A 6,147-nucleotide genomic window follows, 5' to 3' on the forward strand; every position below is an offset into this window, starting at 1 on the left:
CCATGAAGTTAGCAAGTAGCACATTTAAGACTAAACGGAGAAAATTATTTTTCACTCAACGCACAATTAAGCTCTGGAATTTGTTGCCAGAGGAGGTGGTTAGGGCAGTTAGTGTAGCTGGGTTCAAAAAAGGTTTGGATAAGCTGTTGGAGGGGAAGTCCATTAACGGCTATTAATCAAGTTTACTTAGGGAATAGCACTGCTATTAATTGCATCGGTAGCATGGGATTTTCTTAGTGTTTGGATAATTGCCAGGTTCTTGTGGCCTGGTTTGGCCTCTGTTGGAAACAGGATTCTGGGCTTGATGGATCCTTGGTCTGATCCAGCTTGGCAATTTCTTATGTTCTTAAACCAGCGCATAAATACTTATGTGCACAAGTACGTGCTGCGGTCCCCTACCTCGTATCTTTTCTTCTGCTATGGATGGCATGAAAGTCATAAAACAAAAAAACCCTAGGCTACTCAGAGAGGTTTTAAGGGTAGGGGCTAACAGGATAAAAGGGAGGATAATTAACTAGGATTTTAGGAAAACCTATCCATTACCTGGGCAAACTGGGAATGAACTGGGCAAACTGGTAATTGCCTCAGTGTGCATGTGTACTGAAATCCCCCCGCTTACGCAGTAGAGGCGGCTTTTGCATGCACATGCGAAGAACCATATAAAATTATGCACACATGTACTTGTATAAAGCCCATTTTATACCATACGTGTATATACATGCGTATGTTATAAAATGGCTGCATCCTTTGGTGCGAGCCGGCATATGTGCATACACAAAGTTACCATCTGTGTGTTGATTCACAGTAAAATCGACATTTTCAAAAATGCCTTAAGACATAACTTGTACTTCTTAAATTTTTCTAGTATTTATAGTATCTCAGCACTAGAAAATGCCTAAGAAATATGCTATTATAGTGTTAACAATACCTACCAAATCTATCCTACCCTTTCCACTGCCTTTTACTTTATACCATTAAAGAAAAGTGAGGTTGCGGGGCAGTCAGCCTCCTCAAGACTCACTGGATAGTTTAGATCTAACAGGGATACTGGAGGGTTCAGGAATGGATCAGGTGTTCATCATGTCCACTATAATTATTGCCTGTGTTTTAGATCCTGATCAAGATTGGTTAATGATGATGCTTTTTAAAGTAAAAGATGTTTTGTTCATGATCTAAAGAATTCAAATTATTTCTGATGTGTCCAAGGAAACCCAGAAAAGGATGAAGCAATTCCTTCTGTTGAAGCCAAGGGGTTTTCTAGTTATTCTGTATATGCGTGTGTGTGTGGGAGGAGGGGGGGAGTTGGGGGGTTGCTTCTTTTTAAGATATCCTTGCACATATTTATTCAAGATCCATGGAGTTAGATTTTTTTTTCCTTGTACTTACCCAACTACCGTAACTGACAGGGTCATTCTTTAAACAGCAATGTGCCATTATTGCAGCAGTACAATTTAAATCAGGAGAAGGAGAGGAATGTGGGTGGAGTTAAGGCCCAGCAGTGCTGCAGGTGATAATGTTTTCCACGTTATCGCTGGCAGTACCGCGGGAAATAACAACACTTTTCCTGTGGCGCTATGGGGGCGAAAGTGTTGGCCCAGCCGCAACCGTGGCAGATGAAAATGCACCGCCATGATGCATACATCCCCCCCGCTCCTTTTTTTCCCTGCAAGCCATCATTCCGCTATATTTATATTTATAGCGGAATGATGAATCCCAGAGTTAATTTTTCAGGAACAAAGCTTTGGATTGTCATCTACATAAGAACATAAGAAATTGCCATACTGAGTCAGACCAAGGGTCCATGAAGCCTGGCATTCTGTTTCCAACAGTGGCCAATCCAGGCTATAAGTACTTGGCAAGTGCCCAAACACTAAGTATATCCCATGCTACTGATGCCAGTAATAGCAGTGGCTATTCTGTAAAATAACATGATTAATAGCAGTTAATAGACTTTTCCTCCAAGAACTTATCCAAACTTTTTTAAATTCCAGCTACACTAACTGCACTAACTTCATCCTCTGGCAACAAATTCTAGAGCTTAATTGTGCACTGAGTGAAAAAGGTTTTTCTCCAATTAGTTATATATGTGCGTGCTACTTGCTGTCTCCAGCTTCGCCTAGTCCTTCTATTATCCAAAAGAGTAAATAACTGATTAACATTTACCCATTCTAGACCTCTCATGATCTTAAAGACCTCTATCATATCCCCCCTCAGCCGTCTCTTCCCCAAGCTGAACAGCTCTAACCTCTTTAGCCTTTCCTCATAGGGAAGCTTTTCCATCCCCTTTATCATTTTGGTCACCCTTCTCTGTACCTTCTCTTCTCCATTGCAATTATATCTTTTTTGAGATGCGGCAACTAGCATTATACACAGTATTCAAGGTGTGGTCTCACCATGGAGTGATACAGAGGCATTATGACATTTTCCGTTTTATTCACCATTCCCTTCCTAAGAATTCCAGTTGTGTTTGATTTTTTGATTGCTGCAGCACACTGAGCCAACGATTTCAAAATATTATCCACTTTTTCCTGGGTGGTAGCTCCTTTTATGGAACCTAACATCGTGTAACTACAGCAAGGGTTATTTTTCTCTATATGCAACACCTTATGCTTGTCCACATTAAATTTAATCTGTCATTTGGATACCCAATCTTCCAGTCTCGCAAGGTCCTCCTGTAATGTATCACAATCCCATGTGATTTAACAATTCTGAATAATTTTGTATCATCCACAAATTTGATAACCTCACTCATTATATTCCTTTCCAGATCATTTATATATATATTGAAAAGCACCGGTCCAAGTATAGATCCCTGAGGCACCCCACTGTTTACTCTTTTCCATTGAGAAAATTGACCATCTAATCCTACTCTTTTTCCTGTCTTTTAACCAGTTTGTAATCCATAAAAGGGCATCTCCTCCTATCCCATGACTTTTTAGTTTTTTTAGAAACCTCTCATGAGGTACTTTGACAAATGCCTTCTGAAAATCCAAATACTCTACATCTGTTGATTCACCTTTATCCACATGTTTATTAACCCCTTCAAAAAAATGAAGCAGATTTGATAGGCAAAACTTCACTTGGGTAAATCCATGTTGACTATGTTCCATCAAACCATGTCTTTCTATATGGTCTATGATTTTGATCTTTAGAATAGTTTCCACTATTTTTCCCGTCACTTAAGTCAGGCTCACTGGTCTATAGTTTCCTGTATCGCCCCTAGAGCCTTTTTTAAATATTGGCCACTCTCCAGTCTTCGGGTACAATGGATGATTTTAATGAAAGGTTACAAATTTTAACTAATAGATCTGAAATTTCATTTTTTAGTGCCATCAGTACCCTAGGATGCATACCATCCAGTACAGGTGATTTGCTACTCTTTAGTTTGTTAATCTGGCCTACTATAATTTCCAGGTTCAAAGTGATTTGGTTCAGTTCATCTGACTCATCACCCTTGAAAACCATCTCTGGAACTGGTATCTCCCCAACATCTTCATTGGTAAACACGGAAGCAAAGAATTAATTTAGTCTTTCTGCAATGGCCTTATCTTCCCTAAGAGCCCCTTTAACCTCTCGGTCATCTAATGGTCCAACCGACTCTCTCACAGATCTCTTGCTTCGGATATATTTTAAAATGTTATATTATGAGTTTTTGCTTCTACGGCCAACTTCATTTCAAAATCTTTCTTCGCCTGTCTTATCAATGTTTTACACTTAACTTGTCAATGCTTATGCTTTTTCCTATTTTCTTCAGATGGATCCTTCTTCCAATTTTTGAAGGATGTTTTTTTGGCTAAAATAGCCTCTTTCACCTCACCTTTTAACCATGCTGGTAATAGTTTTGCCTTCCTTCCACCTTTCTTAATGCGTGGAATACATCTGGACTGCACATGTAGGATTGTCCATGCCTGTTGAACACTTTTAACCTTTGCAGCTGCACCTTTCAGTTTTTTTCTATTTTCCTCATTTTATCAAAGTATCTCTTATTGACCTCCTTTCAGTTATTAGTTTAAATTTGATCATGTTATGATTACTGTTGCCAAGTGGCCCCTCCACTGTACTTCTCTCACCAAATCCTGTGTTCCACTAAGAATTAAATATAAAATAGCTCCCCTCTCTTGTTGGTTCCTGAACCGATTGCTTCATGAAGCAGTCGTTTATTACATCCAGGAACTTTATGTCTCTAGCAAGTCCTGATGTTACATTTACCCAGTCAATATTGGGGTAATTGAAATCTCCCATTATTACTCGAGATGTGGTTTGTTTATCATGAATTAGGCAATTTCAACGAAATTGCCTAATTTGTCGTGGGTCGGGGGCCCCAAACCCTGAAACTGATTTTCCCCGAACTATGAGGAAAATTAGTTTTTCGGGTTTGTATGGGCAGAGGGGCACATTTTATTTTTTTTTAATAAAAAACCACCCCAAGCATTACAATTTACTGTAGTACAAACCCCCCCCCCCCCCACACACACACACACACCATCCCGATCCCTCCCCAAGACTTACTAACATCCTTGGTAGTCCAGCGGGGTCTTGCGAGGGATTTCTCACTCTGTGCCATCGGGCTTTCCGGCCTGCCTTGCATCAAAATGATGCTGATAGCCTTTGACCTACTATATCACAGGGGCTACTGGTGCCATTGTTCAGCCCCTGTCACATGGCCATTGGCGCCATCTTGTGCTCCTACCATGTGACAGGGGCTGACCAATGGCACCAGTAGCCCTTGTGAATAGTAAGGGCAAAGGCTATCGGCACCATTTTGATTACTGGCAGCAGATGGCCCGAGTGCAGATCACTCCTGGACCCCTGCTGGAGCACCAGGGACTTTTGGCAAGTCTTGGGGGACCATCCTGTCCCCCAAGACTTGCATCCTGTCCCCCACAAGACTTGCCAAAAGTCCTTGGTGGTCCAGCGGGGGTCTGGGAGCGATCTCGCCATCGGTTGCCAGTAATCAAATTGGCGCTGATAGCTTTTCCCCTTACTATGTCACAGGGGCTACCGGTGCCATTGGTCAGTCCCTGTCACATGTTAGGAGCACAAGATGGTGCTGGCCATCCATTGCTCCTACCATGTGACAGGGGCTGACCAATGGCACTGGTAGCCCCTGTGACATAGTAGGTCAAAGGCTATCGGCGCCATTTTGATGTGAGGCAGGCCAGAAAGCCCGACGGCATGGAGGGAGAAATCGCTAGCAGGACCCCACTGGACCACCAGGGATGTTAGTAAGTCTTGGGGAGGGATTGGGATGGTGGAGAGGGTTGTATTTAATGTATTAAAGTAAATTTTAATGCTTGGGGTGGGTTTTTTTTAGCTTTGTTTTCCCGCGTCATTTTTTGGGCCCGTTTCATTTTTCCCCATTTCATTTTTGTTCGTTTTTCCAAAAAACTAACCGAGGAAAAACAAACTTTACCCCGAAGCGTCCAACTCAAAAAACGACCTGGTAGAAAAAAACGAAGCTTGTCTCTATTACTGAACTGCCAAATTGGTTAGCTTCCCTGATTTCTCTTAGTATTTCATCATCTGTCTGACCATTTGGTCCAGGTGGATGGTAGAATACTCCTATCACTATACTCTTACCCAACACACATAGAATTTCTACCATATAGATTCTACTGAGCATGTGATGCGCCAAAGATGGCGGTGTGAACCAGATAAGGTTCGGGCGCTCTCCTGTTCTAAAACAATTACCTTGGAAATGCTATCCTAATGGAAGGGGAGAGTTTGTCTTTTCCCCCCCCCGGAGACCTCTCTCCCTAGAGGACAGTGCTTGATAACATCATGCTCGTCTGGCATGGCATTAAGTGAGGGGGTATCAAGCCCTGCTGCGATGACCGGTGAGGAGGCACTGATATCCCCAGGGGAAGTCACGCTTAGTCCCCCAGATCCTCGGCTCCCGCTGGTATCGACCATCACTGATCTCCCTCCTGGACCTGCAGTGCATGGTGATGATGCAATCCAAGCACCTGCAGGGGCAGGCCGGAGTGGAGTCCTGTTGTCATCTTCTCCACTCTCTCTGAGCCTCCCAGAGGCTTTGTTTTCATCGGATATGATACCTTCTACGGCTCCTTTTTCTCCAGCAGACGTTTGGGGGGATTATGAGAGGATTAATACAGTACTGGCGAGTGGTGTTCCAGAAGAAGTGCC

Source organism: Rhinatrema bivittatum, chromosome 5, assembly GCF_901001135.1.
Source record: "Rhinatrema bivittatum chromosome 5, aRhiBiv1.1, whole genome shotgun sequence".
Classification (NCBI taxonomy): Eukaryota; Metazoa; Chordata; class Amphibia; order Gymnophiona; family Rhinatrematidae; genus Rhinatrema; species Rhinatrema bivittatum.